At 37.6% G+C, this 23833-nt stretch overlaps 1 long non-coding RNA gene across 1 annotated transcript in view; it reads right to left on the minus strand.

The window, feature by feature from the left end:
• Positions 1–381: 381 nt before the first annotated feature.
• The window catches only part of LOC141282223 (uncharacterized), a 31755-nt gene continuing 8303 nt past the window's right edge, over positions 382–23833 (minus strand). The window contains exons 2-4 of the long non-coding RNA XR_012336738.1: positions 805–936; positions 621–721; positions 382–510 (exon numbers count right to left, since the gene is read on the minus strand). This is a non-coding gene — a long non-coding RNA (uncharacterized lncRNA). The remainder of the gene's footprint in view (positions 511–620; positions 722–804; positions 937–23833) is intronic.

The raw sequence follows: 23833 nt of genomic DNA on the forward strand, positions 1-23833 counted from the left end.
AGTAAGTTTTATTACATTTTTAAACCAATAACACTTAAGTATCATTATAGTAACAAAGTACCCAAAAGAACAAAAGATGTAACTTTAAAGAAAATATAGTAGTCAGTCAAAAGTTTTATTTATTTATTACAAATATATATTTAAATGTTAAACAATATACAAATAAACATACTTTAGTAACCATATTGTGCTCTTCTTTCAAAAATTGTTCAATTCATTTCTTACAGCTATCTATTCAGATAAATGGCATATCAAAGCTTTGTCAGCTGGTGCTATTTAAGACGACACTATAAGGTTATCATCCTGTCGTGTGTTGTTCTCCAGATATGCTTGGAGCTTCCTGATCAGAATGCTGGCTTCCGACAACCCCTGCACTGAAGATGGTATGCAATCATGTCCTCCCTTGAAGGTCTCTCAAACTGTGATGCCAGGTCCATTGGATTCGGGGTTTCCTTCAGCTTATCTTCATATACCTCATCAAACACAAGCCTGATCACATCATCCACATAACTGTAGAAATATTGCAGTCAATAAATCTTTTGTTTTGATCATTTATTTCCCTGCTTCATACATTAAGTTTTAAATTATGAATGTATTTGAAATAAAACATTACTGCTTACGGTATGTCACTTGTGTGTTTTGGGAACATAGCCTTGTACTTTCCCTCTCCTGCTTTTGTTACGGCTTGGTGACATTGTAATGGATGGCTGCAAGGTACAACCTTTAAAAATATAAACAAGCAATCAATTTATTGTAAAAGTAAATACTACTTTATTTAACACAGTTACTAAAATACTTAAATACCTGCACAGCATTCCAATAAATGGGAAAATCAAGTTTTTTGCTGCAAATCTGAAATCTCAGGCTACGGACGGCAAAGGCATCCACTGATGATGGTGATGGAAACATTGTGAAACGATGCTACTGTCTGGGTTCCTATGATTATGCAGAGAAAAAAAACTTTGTCATCATCAGTTATAAGGTTGGGAACCGATAACCGATTCATTTTTTAAAAGGAACCGGAACCGCACGTAATTCTTAAGTTTCGGTTCTAAAAGCGGTTCTGATGCGAGGCACGTGCAAAGCGCTTATGACTCTTACCTCATGAATATTAATTACGTTGAGCCACTGTTTATAGTCACTCGCGCAACCAAATTAACGCAGCTTACCACAGAAAGCACTCGGGCTGCTGAGGTAAGCTTTGTATACTTCGTGTTAAACATGTCTTAAAGTCAAAAGTGTGGATTCTAGGGCTGTTGACGGTACAGTGCGACCCGCGATGCCGTGCACTTCACAAACTATGAAAAATATAAAGTACAGTCTCACCCAGCGAGATGTCTTCAAGTTCGCGTGAAAGCAAACGGACATAAGACTCAAGAGTTAATGCGCTATAAACCGATATCAGTGATGACCCCGCTGGCTTGGGGGCAGAACAATGAGGTAAGATATTCTTAGTCAAGGTTGCGAAAAAGTATCAATCTGCACTAGCAGTATAGCAACATGCGTTTTCAGCACTGTGCAGACATTATAACCCCCAAAAGGTTCCTCACTTGAACCGTGTGTTGTTTCACGGATGAAAGTGATAAAATAAACACGCACATAGCCGCGCCGATCCCGTGGTCGCTCCGGGGCTCAAGCATCACCCAACGAAATGGCCATGCACATTATGCTCAATTGCTTCACATTTCGCATCTAAAACCACGCGGAAAACGTGATCGCGCCACTTTTCTCCAAAGCGTTGCTAAGTAACCTAAGCATTGCTTGATGTTGTGACGAGCAGCCTCCGGCGAAAAGAAGTCAGCGCATATGAACACGCATGTTTGTTAAGAAACGTATATCTGATCCTCATTTACATTTTTATATTTCAAAATATATGTATGCATTATATGTAAGCCTATACGCATGCACATACAAAAATTATTACTTGTACAGCAGCCTTTTCAGGATATATGACAAAACACTTGCTCCAGCATATAAATCTCAAATCATATGTTTGAGAACTACTGCTGCTATCATGTTCACTTCAACAGTTAGGATCTTACGAGGACTACAACAGGAATAAATGATATTTTATTAATGATCTAGTGACTAAAAAAGTGAAAATATTAATCATTTTACATTTAAAATATTTTATCAGTAATTAATAAACACAAATTGAATTGTTTAAGTATTGTGCCTTATTTTTTATTATATGGAACCGGAATCAGAACCGGAATCGGAACCGGAAAATTTCTAGCGATTCCCAACCCTAATCAGTTATACATTTAAGACTGGTAGTGGTTTCACTAGCTAAATACATCATATGTGTTACACCCCTGCTGAAAAAAACAATAGAGACCATTACGGAATCTGTAATGGTTTTAATGGGAATTCTATTGGTTTTATTGGAAATTGTAATGGTCCCTGTTGGTCTCTATTGGTTTCTATTGGTAATTTGCTTGCTTCTATTGGTTGCATGCATCGTCTATTGGATACCATTAAGGACCAATAGAACACCTTTGAAAACTTATAGTGGTATCTACTGGACACCAGTAGGAACCATTATGCCTCCAATGGATTTAGTGGTTTCTTTGAAAAGCTGTAATGGTTTTAATGGGAATTCTATTGGTTTTATTGGACATTGTAATGGTCCCTGTTGGTCTCTATTGGTAATTTGCATCGTCTATTGGATACCATTAAGGACCAATAGAACACCTTTGAAAACTAATAATGGTCCTAGTGGGTACTGCTGAAAAAAACAATAGAAACCATTACAGAATTTGTAATGATTTTAATAGTTATAATGAATTTCTGTTGGTTTTAATGGACACTGTAATGGTCCCTGTTAGTCTCTATTGGTCTTATTGGTAATTTGCTTTCTTCTATTGGTGGCATGTATTTTCTATTGAATACCATTAAGGACCAATAGAACACCTTTGGAAACTTATGGTGGTATCTACTGGACACCATAAGAGAACCATCCCAGCAGGTATATGTCAGACCTTCAATGTTGAAATTTGGTTGAAATAATGTCAGTTCTTTGTTTAAACTTTGAAACAACGGTAAATGGTGAACGGTTGCAAAGGGTCAATAAAATAAACGTTTTATGACACTGTAATTTTGAATCATTTGTTGAAAAGCTGTAAAAACGCATTTTATGAAACTGACAAAAATACTTTTATTTAAAAATGTAACAACAGTAATTGATAGAGTTCAAAATATCCAAATAAATAATCTATGTAACTTTATTTGCCCCTTTCAAAACAAGTGGTGATCTCAGTACCCAATTTGGGGAAATATTGTTCTGGGTTGCCCATGTTATATAATGTTTAAGAAGCAAAAAATGGTTTATGTATATCATTTAATTGATTTTAACACTGGTGAGGCATGTGATTTCCATGACTAGTTATGAATTCAGGAGATGAATTAATGGGTATCTAGCCCCCATGATTTTGCCATTAATACTAGTTATAATAATAATTATTAAAATAAATCTTATTAAAATAATTATTATTGTTTGTTATTATCTTAGCAGATCATTTGTTTACTGTTTATTGTTGTTGTTGAATCAAAAAACACGGTTACTACACTACCTTATAATAAAACCATAATCAGTTTTTATAAAGGTCTGTCCATTTAGAACAAAATGTGCATGCATGTTTATGTAGAAATAATTGAACACACCCCCGAATGAAGACCTAAAAAGCTTTGCTTTAAAAACACAATATTTCTTTTTATTTAAATTAAAATTTTAATGTTAAACGAGTTCTAAAACAGTCATTTTCAATCCCGTCTTCCTTACATCTTTATTTTCTTTAACATAGACCTTTTGCGAGTCGACGTCACAGGTACGTCACACGCGCATGTGGTGGCAGAAAAACAGTGGAAATGAATGAGACATGAGTGAAACGAACAATATAACTCACTAGAAAATGTTTTGTTGTGCTGTTGAGTGTCAGAATAGGAATGCCAAAATAGATGACCTTCATTTTTATAGTATATCGTCGTCGAAGACACCATTTGAAGATAAACGTAGGTGTTTATGGTTGCAATAAAAGCCCTCAACCGGACAGACTGGAGTGATGAAATCATCTGAAAATCTTTTAATTATTTGAATAGAAAATAATTAGAGAAGATATCCGGTGTTCTGTCGAAGTCTGAAGAACTCTATGTGTTTCTTATAGCGTTTTCATCACGTTACGTTTATAATTTATTTAGAAAGATTAAAGATTTTAATTAGTTCATAATATCAATAATATTACCATTTATTAAAGTTTTCGTATTTTTTTTTTCATTTTCTATTACTTCTTTTTACCATATATCTTAGCCTATGTCTTCTTCCTGTTTGTTCTAAATTATGATGTTTACTAATAAATATATAAACATAGCACACACACACACACACACACACACACACGATGTAAAGTGTTAATAATATATAAACAGGCCTATACAAATTAATTTGTATGTAAACATAATAGTTTTAGATCAAACACGTAGGATAAAAATATAAGGAAGAAATTGAAAACAGGAAATGATTAAATGTTTAATAAATGATATTATACAGAATACATGATAGTATTGCTCTTATAAGTACTTCAGAGATTCATACTGTAAAAATAATTGATTTACCAATAAAGAACAATACATATACATTACATACATGCAAGCATATCAGTGGCCAAGCCATTAAAACTTTTAATTTATTTAAAAAATAAACGTAACTTGGTGAAAACGTTATAAGAAACATTACACTTAAGAGAAATATAGGGGAAACAGACTTCTACAGAACACCGGATCCTTAAAAATCACAGTTTAATGCTAAAAAACTTCACACAGCTATTGAGAAGCATTCACTTTCTGCCAGCAGTTGGGCTCCGCCCACAAAAAAACGTCATCTCTGTTTGCAAACACGCAAAAGGTCTATTCACCTTATTCCGCCACGCCCCTTTTCAAATCTTCGCTCTTCCGCATTTTGTCAACCGACTTCCGCTGCTAATATGGCACAGTGCATTCGGTAGCTAGTTTGGTGGTTAAAAAATTGTTTGTAGTTCACTATAACTTTAGCTAAATGACAAATATCGCAACTGCTGTAAATGTTTTGAATTAGGAGCACGGAGAAAACTTGATACGACGCTCGGATAGTCTTATAATGTCCCATCAATCGTCTCGTGGTTAGACGATATGAAGCAGCCGCGGCAAGTAACCTATGGGACATATTTTATTACCTCGTCGTGTCAGAAGGAGTTGATGGAGCAGCATTATTAAAGTAATTATGCTTACCAATATTTACACAGTGATTTCGTCTTTTTTAAAGCAAATGTGCACCTTAGCCAGTCCAATATCTATTTCGTTTTTATGTGGTAATGTACCATGATAGAATTCATTTGCAAACTTGCCAACACTTATTCCTTCAAATCAGGAGACTTAAATCCTTTTAAGTGGAATCTACAAAGCTCACATATGGTTTAAGAAATTCCTTACAGATAATATCTGATCACACTGTAAAGGTTTATATAACTGCATGACAGGTAACATCTGATCACATTGTAAAGATTTAATATAACTGCACAACATCTGATCACATTGTAAAGGTTTAATATAAATGCACAACATCTGATCACATTGTAAAGGTTTAATATAAATGCATGGCAGGTAATATCTGATCACATTATAAAGGTTTAATATAAATGCACAACATCTGATCACATTGTAAAGGTTTAATATAAATGCATGGCAGGTAATATCTGATCACATTATAAAGGTTTAATATAAATGCACAACAGATCACATTGTAAATGTTTAATATCACTGCATGACATCTGATCACATACTGTATGAAGGTTTAATGTAACTTTACAGCAGGTAAAATCAGGTCACATTGTAAAGGTGTATAAAAATAACTATGGACTAAGAAACAACTAACTTTTCAGCAAGACCACCCTGCAATGAATTAAGACACAGCTTTATCAGAGTCATCAGGAGCTGATCCCAAGTGTTTATCTGGAAGCTGTTGGTGTATGTACTGGTGATGTGCTTAGCGACTGTGTAATGCATGCAATATCAACCCTGTGTAAAGCTGACAAAGATGGTTGTTTCTCAGCATAGAAATGTACTCTTGTGCCAGCTCAACACATGAAGCAGAAGCATTGAAGCAGTTTCTCAGACAGGGTTTACAGGACTAGGCCTTAATTATATTAGGACATTTTAGTTTTTACAAACAAACCACATCTTGTGACAAAACAATGGCACTCATATATGTTGAGGTATGTCAGTACAAGGTGTTTTTAAATTATTGTAGCTCAAATAAGCTTTTTAGCCTGATACCAGCATAAGCCCTGTCCGGGAAACTGCAAGGTTGTTTTCCCATATCAGATGTAGGTTGCTTCAGGTTGAGTTGTGATTTTAAAGTGTAGTTGTGTTCAAAGACGGATTGATCCTCCCATTGTGTTTCTGCATCACAGTTTAGGAACACGTTGATTGTATCATCCTCACAGTTGTCCATTGCATCACTAAACATCAATGCATCTGTGAAAATAATTTTTTAAAGTTACCGGAACATCGTAGTCGAACCATTACTTGGGATTAGGGTGTTCCTCAGTCGGCTCCCCGTCCGTTAAAATTGGTAAGAAACAAACATAAAGGCGCTTGAGTGAGCTTTTTAACTTTAACGCGTCGCCTTCAGCCACTGCCTCAGCTGCTCGTCATATGCAGCCGGAAGTACGTTGACAAAATGAGCGCAATGGCGCCGCCCTTGTTGTCGTGGAAAATAAGGTGAATATTGTCTTTTGTTATGTGTTATTAGGCTTATTCGAGTTCATGTGGCGCTGCGATACGTCAACGTACCGCGAGAGCGAGAAGTCTAATTCAAACGTAGAAGTCTCGCTCTCGCGGTACATTGACGTCATCCGACTGTCGGTTCTTGCAGCGCCGCATGAAGTGGAACACACCTATTTGCGGGCGCGCGCCTCGTGTCGTGAGTTCAAACAGCGTACATTGTGGATTTAACTGATGTTCTCCTCAGACGTTTTCGTTTCTGTGGTAATTTCTGAGGTAAGTTTTCCTTAATTCCTGGTTACCTCATTAAAATAAGTTAACAGTTATGTTAATTTTGCTGTTGATAATCCGATATGATTAATATATTATGAACTTTCATGTTAACTGTTGATGTTAAGTTGACATACTAAGCGTGACGCAGCTGTGATAGCTAATAACGTAAGTGGTGCAGATCTTTTATTTCTTTACCTTCTATAAAAATGTGTTATGCTTGTTCTTAAATGTATTTGCCATTGTTTAGTTAACTATAATAACGTAAGTTATTTCGATATGGGGTTTGACGCGTAAATCTAATGTTATATAACTTACAGTACGGGCACAGTTTACAGAAGAATTAAAACAGTCATCAATTCTGGATTAACTATTGTATATTTATGTTCACTTTTCTTTCAGGTCATTTTCTTGGTATATTGTGATGTTTTCCATTGGCTGAACGAAAAGTAAGTATTACTTTGTATTTACATTGGAACCCAGAACATAATGCTCAAAGAGTGCATAAGTAAATCAACATATTTTAAAGCTCTCTTCAATACAATGGATAAATTAAAATATTAACTACAACTAAATAGTCAGAGCTAGTGATGGTCAACCCGGATCTTTTTAAGGATTCGGGTTATTCTGAGTCACTCACTAATATGATCCGGGTTGTGCGAGTCACTCGAGTCACTTGAGTCACTTGGTCAAAATCTCCCAATTCCAATCGCTAAGTCATACTAATGCCAACCAAGCAACTCGGATCACGCGTGCAGCTACGAGTTTAAGACTCCTCTGCTCACAAAAAAGGGCTTATGTGACCTGAGGAACTCGTAAAAAACATGCATGCCCGTGGTAACATTATCAATAACATAATTGAAAAATTTTGGTGTGTTTAGTTTCATTTCATAACGACAAATATATCAACACCACATTTAGAAGATGTCAGGCTTGGTTGACTTGGACGTGAGAGGAACGTGTCCTGTTTCAGATTGACTTAAAAGATCCACGATAGGCTTCGGTTAATCTTGTGAGTGAGTCCCAGACAGAGCCGCTCGCCCGCTCCTGCACGGGTCCTGTGAGTGAACCACTCACGTCACTCTGAGTGACTCAGTCAACAAGAGGAGCCGTGTACGTCCGTCGGTGGCGGGTCTTTCCAGCAGCACTGCTGCAGCAGTCCTCGTATTTAAAAATGTTAAACATTTGCAGCTTCTACCCAAAACATTGTGCCAGTCAAATATTTCAACAGATTAGCCTACATGAGTCAGTGGGTTAACAACACGAGCAAGGCTTGTTTCTCCTAGCCCAGGATTCAAGCTCCATGAGTTGAGTCACTCTCTGTGTGAATCCCCGAGCCGCAGACCAACTCATTGTCGCGCGCACGCATCCCTTTGTACTCGGACTCGGAGCTGCAAGAAATAATGATCCGGAATAGCAGCTTTTGGTTCACTCGGTACCCCCAGTCGACATTTGGTGATGTAAAATAACTCGTTGTTGCAAGTTATAGAACCTATGGCAGCTTATGTAGAGTTAATTGTTGTAATTCTGTTGTAAACATTTGAAGAGCTTTGTGTTTGATACAATTTCTAATTTTTAATGCAAAATCTGAGAGGACTCAACTGACTCGGGTTAATGGTCACTAAGGACTCATGGTTCTCGAGTCATTTTAGGGATCGGGTTAAATGATCCGAGTTTCGGGTGACTCGCTCATCACTAGTCAGAGCTCACTTTGACTTGATGTACACCTCAGTCTCGTATATGTATTAGATGATGCATATAGTTTTAATTAAAAAATTTAATTGTGCTAACGGTCAGAACACAGCTCATTCACACAAATCAAATCTTATGATGACACACTGGTTTTCTGTTAGCTATGAAATCCTGCAGATGTACTCTAAAACAAAGACAAATATAAGAATTCTTTTGGAGCAAGTAAAACATCTACAGTTAAAGCAATTAAAAATACTTGTGATGTGGTAAGAAAAACTAGTGCAGTATACATTGTATACATTGTAGTATCTTAGCACTTATCTTATTATTGCCACCTTAAAGCTCACAAAACACAAACTGTTTCTGCAAATCTCATGTTAAAGGAATGGTTCACCCCAAAATGCACCATCTTGACTTGACCATAATAATTTCACAGGGCAAGTAAAACCCTAAAAAACTGGCCCGACCGGGTTGAGGCCTGTTCATGTTTCCATGGCAATCAGTCAATCACATGTTATGCTTATGCTCGCACCTGCTGTCCCTCGCACTGTATCCATGAACGCTGAACAAAAAAGTCAGGCATTAGTTGGCATATGCTATTCGAATTGAAATGAATTGTAATGGTGTAACCCTGCTTACTTCTCTTGTTGAATAATTGGCAAGTTTTAATAGAAATTTTAAATATTAGTTATCCAGACAAAAGTGCTCTTGTTTTCAGTGTATTTTTATAGCTCTTTTGTAATGTATTCGTTATCAGAGCCCTTAGTGATGTTGATAGTGTCAATGCTCAGATTTTCATGCATCAACAGCCACTACATCAGTCTGGATCAGGTAATGTTGTGACATTAACCCTGCTATTTTACAGTATATACTTAAATGCATTGTGCAAGTGTATGCATTTACATTCTAATATATAGAATTCTCCTTCAATATTGCACTAATTTAACTTTTTTATATATATTGTCAGGTTTGAACGAAGAAACAGGCAGCCAAGGGTTGTCAGGTCAGAAACAGAATGACACACAAACAAAAGAGACTTCACAGGTGAGAAGTGGCTTTTTAAAAACACCTGATACTTGTTTCTCAGTACTGGTTTATCATTGTCATTAGGAAAATATAGGAAAATAATTTAGGAAACAATGATTATTGTTAAGCAAAGCACTTAATTTCTTCTGTATGTCACTCCTCTATCCACCTTATTTTTGACGTAAATGTGGGCGCAGACATCTTTGAGCTCTTTTGTGTAAGACTTCTGGTAAGCCACTAAAGCTAATGGTAGTCATATAGTCTTTTTAATGTTTATTATGAAATCCAGGAAGACCGGCATCATTTGTGCAGTTAGGGGTTCTCATAATAGCTGAAACAAACACAGTAAATCTCTACAAAATATTTGTTCCTATCCTAATAATTAAGATGCAGTGTTTTGTATTTCACAAATTAAGTTTTCGTTTTAAAAGGGGCTATGGCTTGTTTTTCTATTTTATTATGTGTTTTATATTGTAGGCAAATCGCTGTGCAATTTGAAGTGTGATAAAATACACAGAGGTGAAGTCATGTGTCTTTCCAGATGCCCAAATCAGTACCCTTCAAAACGTAATGAAGTAATAGTGTCCCATGACAAAAATTGGAAACATTCTTAAGTTCTTTAAAAAATGTACTTGGGCGACAGTATTTTGTATTTCTAACCAAAACATTACATTTATGTTTCTATACTAGTGAAATATGTTTTCCTTTTCAGAACTTTATTACATGCCATGATAGATACAGTAAGATGAGCCTGAAGAGGAGATTTGTGAAGATGCTGTTTCATAAATCTTAGCTTTGCCAGATGACCTGTGGTAAGTTTGTAAAATGTATATTAAAAACAGAACCAGAACATATTCTAATCAAAAGTTTTTGATCAGGTCAGGATGTCTGCCAACGAGATGCCTTGTTGGTCTGGGCAAGTTTGAAGTCTCTCACAGACAGTCAGAGATTCTGAAGTCCATCTAAGATTTTATTGGTAAGTGACTGCACAAGAGGCTGTTTGATCTATATACAGTCTTGTTCAAAATAATAGCAGTACAATGTGACTAACCAGAATAATCAAGGTTTTTAGTATATTTTTTTATTGCTACGTGGCAAACAAGTTACCAGTAGGTTCAGTAGATTCTCAGAAAACAAACAAGACCCAGCATTCATGATATGCACGCTCTTAAGGCTGTGCAATTGGGCAATTAGTTGAATTAGTTGAAAGGGGTGTGTTCTAAAAAATAGCAGTGTGGCATTCAATCACTGAGGTCATCAATTTTGTGAAGAAACAGGTGTGAATCAGGTGGCCCCTATTTAAGGATGAAGCCAACACTTGTTGAACATGCATTTGAAAGCTGAGGAAAATGGGTCGTTCAAGACATTGTTCAGAAGAACAGCGTTCTTTGATTAAAAAGTTGATTGGAGAGGGGAAAACCTATAAAGAGGTGCAAAAAATGATAGGCTGTTCAGCTAAAATGATCTCCAATGCCTTAAAATGGAGAGCAAAACCAGAGACGTGGAAGAAAACGGAAGACAACCATCAAAATGGATAGAAGAATAACCAGAATGGCAAAGGCTCAGCCAATGATCACCTCCAGGATGATCAAAGACATTCTGGAGTTACCTGTAAGTACTGTGACAGTTAGAAGACGTCTGTGTGAAGCTAATCTATTTTCAAGAATCCCCCGCAAAGTCCCTCTGTTAAAAAAAAGGCATGTGCAGAAGAGGTTACAATTTGCCAAAGAACACATCAACTGGCCTAAAGAGAAATGGAGGAACATTTTGTGGACTGATGAGAGTAAAATTGTTTTTTTTGGGTCCAAGGGCCACAGGCAGTTTGTGAGACGACCCCCAAACTCTGAATTCAAGCCACAGTACACAGTGAACCATGGAGGTGCAAACATCATGATATGGGCATGTTTCTCCTACTATGGTGTTGGGCCTATTTATCGCATACCAGGGATCATGAATCAGTTTGCATATGTTAAAATACTTGAAGAGGTCATGTTGCCCTATGCTGAAGAGGACATGCCCTTGAAATGGTTGTTTCAACAAGACAATGACCCAAAACACACTAGTAAACGGGCAAAGTCTTGGTTCCAAACCAACAAAATTAATGTTATGGAGTGGCCAGCCCAATCTCCAGACCTTAATCCAATTGAGAACTTGTGGGGTGATATCAAAAATGCTGTTTCTGAAGCAAAACCAAGAAATGTGAATGAATTGTTAAAGAATCATGGAGTGGAATAACAGCTGAGAGGTCCCACAAGTTGGTTGACTCCATGCCACACAGATGTCAAGCAGTTTTAAAAAACTGTGGTCATACAACTAAATATTAGTTTAGTGATTCACAGGATTGCTAAATCCCAGAAAAAAAAATGTTTGGACAAAATAGTTTTGAGTTTGTACAGTCAAAGGTAGACACTGCTATTTTTTTGAACACACCCCTTTCAACTAATTGCCCAATTGCACAGCCTTAAGAGCGTGCATATCATGAATGCTGGGTCTCGTTTGTTTTCTGAGAATCTACTGAACCTACTGGTAACTTGTTTGCCACGTAGCAATAAAAAAATATACTAAAAACCTTGATTATTCTGGTTAGTCACATTGTACTGCTATTATTTTGAACAAGACTGTATGTAAAGCATCCAGTCAATATTTGCTTTGTTTAGCGTCCCAATTTGGGGGTGGGGGGTGTTGAAAATATAAAGTCGATATCCCCTAACTATTCAGAACCTTTACTCAGTACTTACTGTGTAGTTGAAGCACCTTTTGAAATTAGCAGTTACAGCCTCAGGTCTTTTTCGGTAAGATGCAGCAAGCTTTTCAACAGCTGGATTCGTTTGTAACCAAACCAATCAGAAGCACCATTCACTTCCATAGTATTCTTTTACCCTACTAAAGAAGTCAATGGTGCTTCTGCTATCTTTGCGCTGCGTCCGAAAACTCAAGGCAGTGACTCGTTGCCTCGCTGCCTCATGAGGAAATGACTTCGGAGGCATGAAGGCAGCTCAGAGAAAGACTTTCGGACACACTTCAAAGGCAGCGTGTTTGAAATTCAAACAGAGAGCGCCTTTGTGATAACTAATCACATATTTGAAAACTACAATACTAATTTCTCGCTAGAAATGCAATTAAAAGGTGTAAAAAGTGAAAATGTACCTTTATTTACACTAAGTTGGTGGTACAGTCGCGTCCTTGGCCGCCATTTTATTTTTTCGAACTCGACCGGGCTCGACCAATCACATTCTTAATGTTCGTCCACGCATAGGTATCTCAGGAGACAGGAAGTAAACCAAACATTGAATTCGGACATGCCTTGATGCCTTCCTGCCTTGGAAAGCTGCCTCAGAAAGCAGCAATTTAGAGTTTTCGGACTAGGGCTGGGATAAACGATTATTTTTTAAACGATTAATCTAGCGATTCTTTTTTCGATGCATCGATTAATCTAACGATTCATTTTATCAGTCCGATTCGACTTCGATTCAATTCGGTTATCAATTATCTCCCCATTAATTAACTAATAGCAATTTATACATGTTGATTTACATATCTGAATGTAAACATTTCAATATATGTTGATTGCTCTTGAAATTTCAAAATAAAAAAAGACTATACAAGTGCAAAATAATGCATTCTTAGTCAGAGGTAGCATTTCATAAAGCGTTTGCAGCTCATTCTGTGCTGTTCAGTAACAGTATAAAAATCTCAAGTTCAAATTACTTTATTTTGCATGCATTTATGAGAAACCTCTTCAAATGTGCCTTTTGATGGTCACACAGTGTAATTTTTATAACTTGATTTGTTTAATCCACATTGTTTTCGTGCTGTTCTAGTCCATGTAATGACAGATATAAACATAATTAAACTTAAGAAGCACATACATTATTAAATCTCTTTCTCTTAAGTTTATTAAGATAGATGAGGACTCATTTACTGCTGTACAGAGAGTGAATGAAAACGCAGTCTTCTGGCAACAGTGTGTTTTTACATATTTCATTGCTTTTTGTTAAATTGCTCTGTTTAAAACACACTTGGCATCACATTCATGATTTTATGGTAAAATGACACTCTTTCGCGTCAATCCACGAGCATTTAAACCATAAACAAAGCACTTTCACTTTAAATGAGCTTGAGCAGCGCAGCAGAACCCACGCAGAAACGATTGCAGCACTGTTGCTACAGAGCCGCGAGCTCGCGCTCCTCATGCGGCAGGGTGCATGCTTGTTAACATGGGCGCTGAAAAAACATGCGCCGCTTACGCACTGCTCACACTTGCTGTGAAGCCGGCGTGGACTGGAGCCTATGGAAAGCCAAAGTAGTCACAAACGCCTGGTTGGGGCGTCTGATTGCATACTGACACGTAAAAAGCGTGCAATTTGGCAGCAAAACGCGCGTCCTCGACGCGTGCTTTGTCCTATTAACGCGCGTTCTTAACGTGCGCTCTTGAATCACGGCAAACGCGCGTTAAAAGCGCGCGATTTGCAAGAGAAAACGCGCGTCCTATAGGCCTACGCTTATTGACGTGCGCTCTTGGGGTCACGAAAACGCGCGTTTTTGACGTGCGTTTATCATAACAGAATTGGGCGTCAAATGCATGCGTTTTCTGTGGAATACAGCGCACGTTATTAACGTGTCAACATGCGAAAAGAACGTGCGCTGTCAGAATGTCTATTTCACAGACTATAGGAACTTAAGTTCATTTAATGTTTCCTGGAGGGACTATTGCTAGTGTTACCTGCCGATAAAGACCGTTGTCTGTTTATGCTTTTACTATGTTTTCTGTAATGTGTTCATGTAATACAAGTCCAAACAATGTTGTATGCAATTTTATATTGTGCATTCTTGCCCTTTTTTTAAAGTTTATAATGTTTTTGGTGCTCCGTTTGATGCGGGTATTACTCAGAATATTAGTGTATTTACCATACTCTAAGAGTGAGTAGGGACATTTCTGTTAAATATATTTGTGTGTGTATATATATATGCTAATAATTATATATGAGCAATGCTATTTTATTATTGTCAGTCCATAAACCTAAATTGAAAATATGTAAATGGTGAATATTTTGTAGACCATTTCAGATGCATTGGATTAAAATAAACCTCTGGTCCATATTTGACTGCCTAAACCAGCAATAATTTAAATGTAGTTTATTACATGCTCTTTTCTTACTATTTTATTGGGTTACTGAATATGTAAATATGCTTTTACAATCATTACTATAGGATGTCAGCGAACCTATTAATAAATATGAAGGTTTTCCTTTATTTTTAATGATGTATAAACGCATAATCGTAATCGGATTTTTAGATTCCCTTTCACCATGATTTTACTCCCCATAAGGGAGTGGTGTGGCTCTGATGCTTGACGCCATTAAACCCCGGTCTCTCTCTTACTTCTGGGTGTACAAGTGCACAGGTAAGCAGTAGCAAGGGTTTTTTCTGTAGATGTGTTACATATTTTGTAACAATAAAACAAAAACAAAGAAGCAGGAGATGATTAAAATATAGATCTACATCTATTGTTGTCATTCCAACTGAATTGTACATTTTAGTACACTGTAATATTGTTTCATGAACTTTTAACGCAGAAATATATGTTTAAGTAATTAACCTTTTTAGCTCTATGTCATTCTTAAGTTGTACATTAACAGTAGGTAATACAATTCGTAATCAAAAACATTTTCATAATAATAAAAACAATAATAACAAAATCATGGCTAATTTTCCTAAATGAGTAACTATACAAAATGATAGCCTACCTGTTTGAAAGACGGTGATGCGCACCTGTCAATTACATGATAGAGCGAGGACAGAGTTGAACGTGCTCATAAACAGGAAATAATAGCCTATATGAAATATTTGAATAAATGTAAGAATACATTTCCTTTAAATATAATTTTTCTTATATAAAGTTTTGAAAGATAATAATGTTTTTTTCACTGTTATTGCTTATTTAGACTTGTATACGGTAAACAGCATGTTCGACGCATTTACCTCAGAGCTGTTTATCCGGTAATAATAATACAATTAGCTCATTTTTATTTATGATATTTCACGAGTTCGCATTAACATGTAATCGATAGGGAATGAGATAAAGCATATTTGGCGTGCTGTCCGAGGAGAGGGCTCCGAGCTCGGAATTTTAGCCCGAACCCAGAGTACTCCCCTCTCTTTAACTGTGATGAATGAATCTAGATGAGAGTGAGGTGATGGGGTGGAGGAGGGATGCTGCAAAAAATCTGTCACGGGACAGAGGTGAGGGACTGCCATTTATAGGCACCTCTTTGCACTGATTGGTTGGATCACATGACCATGCTCCTCCCGAACTTAGTTAAATAAACTTCATTTCACGAGTTCGCATTAACATGTAATCGATAGGGAATGAGATAAAGCATATTTGGCGTGCTGTCCGAGGAGAGGGCTCCGAGCTCGGAATTTTAGCCCGAACCCAGAGTACTCCCCAAAAATGCCACATAAATGACAGACAGCAGCCAGAAAAAACATCCCCAAAAAGTGTAAGCGTAAAGACCTATAGAAAGCGGTGGGAAAACTAGTGGTTTGACTGGGAGGGCTCTCGCAGCATCCGACGGGGGCATTGTCTGAGATGCTCGCAGCATCGGACGGGAAAGCCCCGCCAGCAGTCAAACGGGGAGCGCATTTGCGAACTAGAACAAGGTGCGGAATTAAACGAGTTAAGGCCAATTCACTGGAAGGCCGCTGCAGTGTCCAACGAGAGCTTTGGTTGAGATGCTAGCAGCATCGAACGAGACGTCTCCACATGCAGAGGGGAAATGCTGGTGAGGACGGTGAGAAATTTAATAAGCGAGACAAGCAAAATTCGAATTAGGCATTTGACCGGGAAGACCCTTGCAGCATCTGACGGGGGCTTTGGCTGAGGTGCTCACAGCATCAGACGGGAAGTTCCTGCCAGCAGTCAAATGGGAATGCTTTACGATACATTTTTTAAATAAGCAAAATTAAGCGTCCAACCGGGAGGACCCTCGCTGCATCCGAAGGGAGCTTGAGCGAAGATGTTCGCTGCATCGGATGGGTAGGTCCCACCTGTATTAAAAAGGAAATGCTTGATATAAGGTTTAAAAAGCAAAAATGTTGGTGTTCGACCGGGAGAACCCTCGCAGCATCCGAAGGGAGCTTTAACGGAGATACTCACAGCATCGAACGGGTAGGTCCCGCCTGCAGTCAAACAGGAAGGCTCTAGAATAGGGTTAAAAAGGCAAAAATTTGGTGTCAGACCAGGCGGACCCTCGCAGCATCCAAAGGGAGCTTTTGGCGGAGATGCTCACAGCATTGGATGGGTAGGTCCTGTTGCAAATTCAACATGAAAATATAAAGGTAAGAAAATTATGAGTGATGAGGCTCGACCAGCGATTTGAAGGGGCGAAACTTAAATTGGTGGAAGAAAATCCCGCACTGCCTACAAACGGGGAGCCCATACAACGACATGCACGGTAGAGTGCAACTGCGTGTGAAAAAAAAATGCAGGGAAAAATGTATTCTCACAAGTATAAACGCATGCAGATAAATATACATATAATTATTTATTCATTTTAATGAATGTGCAGGTGAAGCAAACAAAACAAACTAGGCGTACACAAGATTTTCTGATATGCAAGTGGTTGAATCTAATGTAGAATTTGAATGATTCTGACATCCGGCAACTGAGGGCCTAAGTTTGTTGATTAGAGAGGCAGTTTGGAGCGGGAGTGGTTGGGGCACTGATGCTGAATGAATTAGCTGAATGAAAATTTAATTGCTTGGATATCAGACTGGATTAAAACAAATTTTACCAAAATTTCGTAGCCAATTAAATTCGGTTGTCGATGAAAAGAGGATCAAAACAGGTTTCGACCAGGATGGTCTGTACTGCAGGTAATTTAGTAGCGAATTATATAATTGGATGGGGTTCGGTAAACTGAAAATAGAAAGTGCCCCTTCTTAAATTTGAAAGTCTTACTTTGTTTGAAGAAAAACGAGATTGTATCAAGGTTTTGGAACTTTTTAATCAGAAGTTGTAGGGTAGATGACTGGACTGAAATTTTAGATGACTGCAAATCCTGAACGGTGAAAAAAGCAAAAAACACAAAATGAACACTGCGTCCAGCGTGCGGGCAGTATAGATGGAGTGGTAGAGGGAGTGGTGACTGAGCCGAAAGGCGGAAAGGCACCTAGACATTAAGTCAATTGTAATGGGCAGCATGGAGTTTGGGCGAATGGGTTTATTTCTAAATATAGTTTTGATGACGGGTGAGAGTTTTAGAGTTGTTTATAGCTGATGAAGGTTTGCCAAAGATTAGTTTATAAAAATTAATGCCACTTAATTACCTTGAATGACTTAACTGTTGAATAAATTAGATGCCCAGCAAAGAAAAATCCGGAAACAGACCTGAAATGCCCATGGCATCGGAGAGGTAGACCCCATATGCAGTCGAAACAAGAGTGCATATATTAAAAGGCGTGAATTTTTTGGAGCAAAACTGGGCATCGTGTTTGACAGGGAGGACCCTCGCAGCGTCTGCGGGAGCTTTAGCTGGAATGCTCACAGCACCAGACGGGTAGGTCCCACCTGCGGTCGAATGGGGCTCACCCAGCACTTTGAAGGGGCAAGACGAATAAACAGAAGAAAAAAAAAACCTTTGCATAGTTTCTGATTGGGGGAAATGTGCAGTAATGCAAATAGCAGAGCTTAAAAAGAAAACTATTGTTATTTAATGACAATATAATGAGGTTTAGACAAGCAGCAAATGCTGATAGAAATTTACGTGAAATAAGAGCTGATATGCAAGCGCTGAGCAATTAGAAAAAACACGATTGAATTGGCATGTGAACATGCGAATGTGATTGGTAACAGCGGGAATGCTTAGGTGTTGGAAAAGAGCAAATGAATTAGTTCCAGGTGTGGTTTCCTTACACTGTAAAAATCCAATTAATGAAATGTTGGACGGGCAAAAAAAAAAAAAAAAAATATATATATATATATATATATATATATATATGTTAAACCAATTTTCTTAGTTACTAAAAAATAATTAATTGGGCCAACAATTTGATTTTTTACAGTGTAGAGAAAAAAAGAGTTCATGGTTAAATGATTTACCGTTGAATAATACCTTTGGAGGATGTCTCCGAATATAAATCGAGGTATCAAGATTTTACCTGGTGACTTTGTAAAAACGGTTTTGTATGATGACTGGATGGACTTGCATCCAGTTCTGATGCCGGCAGGCTAACTACCGGTGATGGGGAAAAAAATAATAATTAATACGATTTTGCTCCCTGGCACATGCGTGGCAGTTAAATTTGATTCCGAAGACCATTGTAAAAGCATAGCGAGGGGGCGCAGTGTTTCGTTGACAAATTTAGAAAATTTGAGCATTTTCAATTTTATTTAGAATGCTACCAGAGCAGCATGTAGGACAGAACAAAATTTTAGATGAGAGGAGTTTACATTTAAAACAAAACTGGCTAAGGAGATTAAATACGACAACGCTATATGACCGAAATATAGCTTAAAACCCAGAAACCCGAAGGAGGTGGATGGGTCCCATGATTTGCACTCAGCGATGCCAAAATGCCAGGATCTTTAAAACTTTTTGAACTGTGAGGGAGATCTGCTGGAAAAGCATCGGGTGGTTAGATTGAGATTTTTCAGCGAATATGGGAATTGCATAGTTACATTAAATAAAACCGAAACCCAACTTTTTTGCTTTCCCCACAAGTTAAATAAACCGTGATGCGGAATTGAATGCGGTAGCCTATATTACGCCAGCGGGCGTTAAATGAATGCTGCGAATCAGGGTATTAGACTAACGTCAACTTTCCCATGGTCTATACTTGCAGTTTTTTTTTATTTATTTTACGGGCTGGTTAAAAATAGGAAAAAACGCTTAAAGGAAGATTAAGAGATTACCTTGTGCGGCATATGATTTAAACAGCTCGGGATCTGCAGAGGCAGATTGGAATTAAATATTTCGAGTATGCAGGGCTCCTGGGACAGAATTAAGCAATGATTAATGACAGACATCATTTAAATGGTAAAATCAGCGTCATAGCTCCACCATCGACTACAAAAGAACGAATCGACTGGCAGGTGACGAATATAGAGTTAGATTTTGAAATAAATAACCCCTTAACGTGAGGGAAACATGCGGAGCGCGCTGCTGCGGGTGCTGAAAAACCTTGGTAAGCTGACGCGAACAAGGAACAGATTTTAACGTCGGCGGCAAGGATGGAGCTAGTTAGTGCACTTCTTAGGGAACAAAACACCGTCCTGTAGAAGGACATACGAGCCGACACTTCAACGCCGGGCACGATAGAGGCACGGTGTCGGCAGTAAATGATCGTCTTAATAGCGGGAAAAACCATTAAAGTAAGTTCGTATTGGGGGTCTGTGACGAGAAAACGCAATATATTCTAAAATAGTGTGTAATAAGCGAGTTAGGTCCGCCTGGTAGCGTATCACCAGCAGCTGGAGACGCTGCTTCTAGATAACTTACATAATGGCAAATGTGAGATCGCACGACTCGAAAAACTACAGAACTGACGGACAGATTTGATTTAAAAGTATGATTCGGGCCGGTGGTGATAGCGCAAAAGTCTGCCGTTGTGATGAAAGCGAGCGGTTAGGTTTGCAACAAGAGGGAAAAGCAGAGCAAATTATTTCTGTACAGTAGCTAAATCAATACAAAACGAAGGATGTAAGTACAATACTTTAAGAGTAACGTGGAAAGAAAAATCAACACGGTCTACATTGAGATCGAGAAGTCCGAGTTGCGGAGGACAATATCGATAAAAAGAGGAAGCATATATTATATCGATTAAAAACCAATGACTATTTTGTGTCCCTGTGTTAATAATCCGTGCGTTTCAAAACGATTGCATGGGGAGGTACTGAATAAATAAGGATCGGTGGTCTGCGGAGGCAATCTCCCGTTAGGCTATATTTGGTGATATTTAGAACAGGTTGAACTAAAAACAGAGGAATGAGAGATAATAGCGTCAGGGCTTGAGCCGCTAGCGGAGGCAGCCTCAAGCTAGGAAGCACCTGAAGTTAACATCCTATGGACAAAAATACAGATAAGGAAAACGGATTGCGACGCTGGCGGATATAACAGAAATATTTGGTGAAATGGAAGCGGGAGCCACTGTTATGCGGGCGAGGGAACTGATTGAAACCGGCGCTCTAGGACGCGGCCCGGACCTGCCGAGCGCCTGCCACCGGTGGTGAGAGGCATTAGGAAAAAACCCGGTACTCGGCGGAGTAGGGTGGAAGGTGGAGGGCGCGAAATTTGGGCCCGGTGGCCTTGCTTGCTAGATGAGTACGAGAGGCTCAAATGTAAGTTTTTTTATAGGTTTATTTTTATTTTTTATTAATCCTTTTGGCTTTTTAATAAAGTTGAAATGACTCTTAACTGAGGACAGCTGATTTTGTAGGCAATGGGCCAGCATTGGCGTTCGAATCTACATATCTACATTTATAAAAGAGGATCAATAGACTACAAAAGTGATTGTGCTCATCTGTTGTCCACTTATTAGATCCCTGAAAGGTACCGTATCACGCGCTTCGCGTTTATTCTACATTAGTGAAGCGTTTTAAAATATTGTGTGCATTTTAAACATTGACACTTTTATTTTATAACTAAAATTATAAGTAATGAGAACAAAGTTTCATTATTGCTCCGCTACACCCTTAAGAAAAATAACCATGGTTTTATTGTGGTAAAAGTGTAGTTACCATGTTTTTTTTTTGTGTGTATTAATTACTATCAGCAAACCGTATTTTATATTTTTGAAAACCATGGTTATTTTGTAGTATATGGTTTTACAGTAACCATAGTTTTTTGGTTTTAACTGTAGTAAAACTATGGTTAATTGTCGTAAGGGCAATGAGTGGGAGCCGATATAAATAAACAGAAGAACATTATGAAACGTTTAAAATGTTCATTAGCACCAGAAATTTGAATTTTAATATAGTTTATAAATATTCCATATACACATAATCAAGTGGTCATGTGAATGATCATGTAATTAAACACAGGTACAGCGTATTTCCAGGTGTTTAAAATTAAAAACTCACACACCTAATTTATCTTCATCCGACTGCACGAGTTTTATCGCGGATGCGCCATGCAAACATATTTTTATAGACATCCTGATGAGAATACTGTCCGAATAGGGCTTAAGACTAATAAAATAGGCCTATATTGTTAAAATATGTGGTTATAACCTTTCCTTCATTCTTGTGTGAACACTGAAAAAAATTATTCATTGAATTTAATCAATTTTTTAAGGTAAGTGGTTGCAATCAATTTATTTAAGCTACATTTAAACAAAAGTTTTATATTTTATTTTACTTTACTAATCTTTTTTGTTTAAATTTAGCTTAAATAAATTGATTGCAACCACTTACCTTAAAAAATTGATTAAATTCAATGAATAATTTTTTTTCAGTGAACAACCGTTCATTCAACTGAAGCTTAACACTTATAATTAACTTTAACTAAAAATATTAGGATTGTGCATCAAAATTATTGAGTAATTGTAGAGCAACAATGAAAGCAGGCCACATGCAACTCCAAGTTATGTGGTTTTAAGCTATCAGCTATTTAAAAAAAATTCAGACAGCATTGCCAGACAGAATAACACACAACAAATTTACAGTGCTAAAATGTAAAATTCAGTTGGAATGATAACAATAGATGTAGATCTGTATTTTACACATATCCTGCTATGATGTTTTTGTTTTATTATGTCTGAGGCATAATACATCTACAGAAAAAAACCTTGCTACTGCTTACCCGTGCACTTGTAAACCCAGGGTTAAGAACGATACCGGGGTTTAATGGCGTCACGCATCAGAGGCACACCACTCCCTAATGGAGGGTAAAATCATGGTGAAAGGGAATCTAAAAATCCGATTACTATTATGAGATTATTTCATCATTAAAAATAAGAGAAAACCTTCATATTTCACTGGCATCCTATAGTAATGATTGTAAAAGCATATCGTTGCCATGTCCAAATTTTTGTCAATTTCTTATTTTTTCACAAATCGATGCTATTGGTCAGTCCCCAGGTGGGTCTGTTACTTTTACAATTTATTAACCAATCTAAAGTCCTGAAAAAGCTTGAGCGCAAACCTCTTAACTCCATTGGACATTTCAACTGTCTGAGAAACCTCATAACTCCACCTCTTCTTCACTCTGCGGGAGAGCTTCGCTGCATATTTCTCTTCAAGATGGAGAATCGCAACGAAATCCTCGTCGAGCAACACGTCCACTGAGGTAAATGTCCTCAAAACACTGGTTATTTGTTTCAGTTTTTTGAATCATATAATAACAGTTTTTATATTATGTATAACAGTTTCATCTCAAAGTAATGGTAGTGCTAAAGTCTAATTCGTTTCTGAGGCTGCTAGATTTTTCTTTACGCTATTCATGTTTCTGACGTGAATTTAAAGCACAAATTGCCTTAGCCATTATGCAAGCTAACTGTATTTTTTGCCTCATTATTATACGTAAACATGCCTTATATAACGTAGGAAAATTATCGTTTGTCCTTTATTAATTTATTTTTTTCAGCAACCATGTCTGTGTCCTTAAAGGAACTCTGTCAGGTACAGAGTGGAACGATGAACTTGAAAATCAACCATTCTGATGACTGCGCCCACATCTCCACCTCAGACAACAGCACAGTCACAAACTCACAAACACAAATACACTCAGTAATGGGCTTAATAAAGAAAGACTTAACTATGATTTTATCTGTGTTAACCTTTGATATCAGTTATTGATGTATTTTGAATATTTACGTATTACTAGGCTTATCATACATGTGCACTGAAGTTTTAAAATGTATCTAATATAATCAGGGCCGCATTAATGCATGGGCTTACCTGGGCTTAAGCCCAGGGCGTCGGGCTGGAAAGGGCCCCGAGATGCCGGAAAAAAATAACAACCGCATTTTATAAAAAGTTGATACTCCCTTTTAAAATTATGCTTAATCGCTTTGCTTTGAATGTCCGTGCGTGAATGCAGTTCCTGCGCAAGAAAATCTCTCCCTTACTGTAGGCTACCCTGCAATC

Source organism: Paramisgurnus dabryanus, chromosome 5 (genome assembly GCF_030506205.2).
Source record: "Paramisgurnus dabryanus chromosome 5, PD_genome_1.1, whole genome shotgun sequence".
NCBI lineage: Eukaryota > Metazoa > Chordata > Actinopteri > Cypriniformes > Cobitidae > Paramisgurnus > Paramisgurnus dabryanus.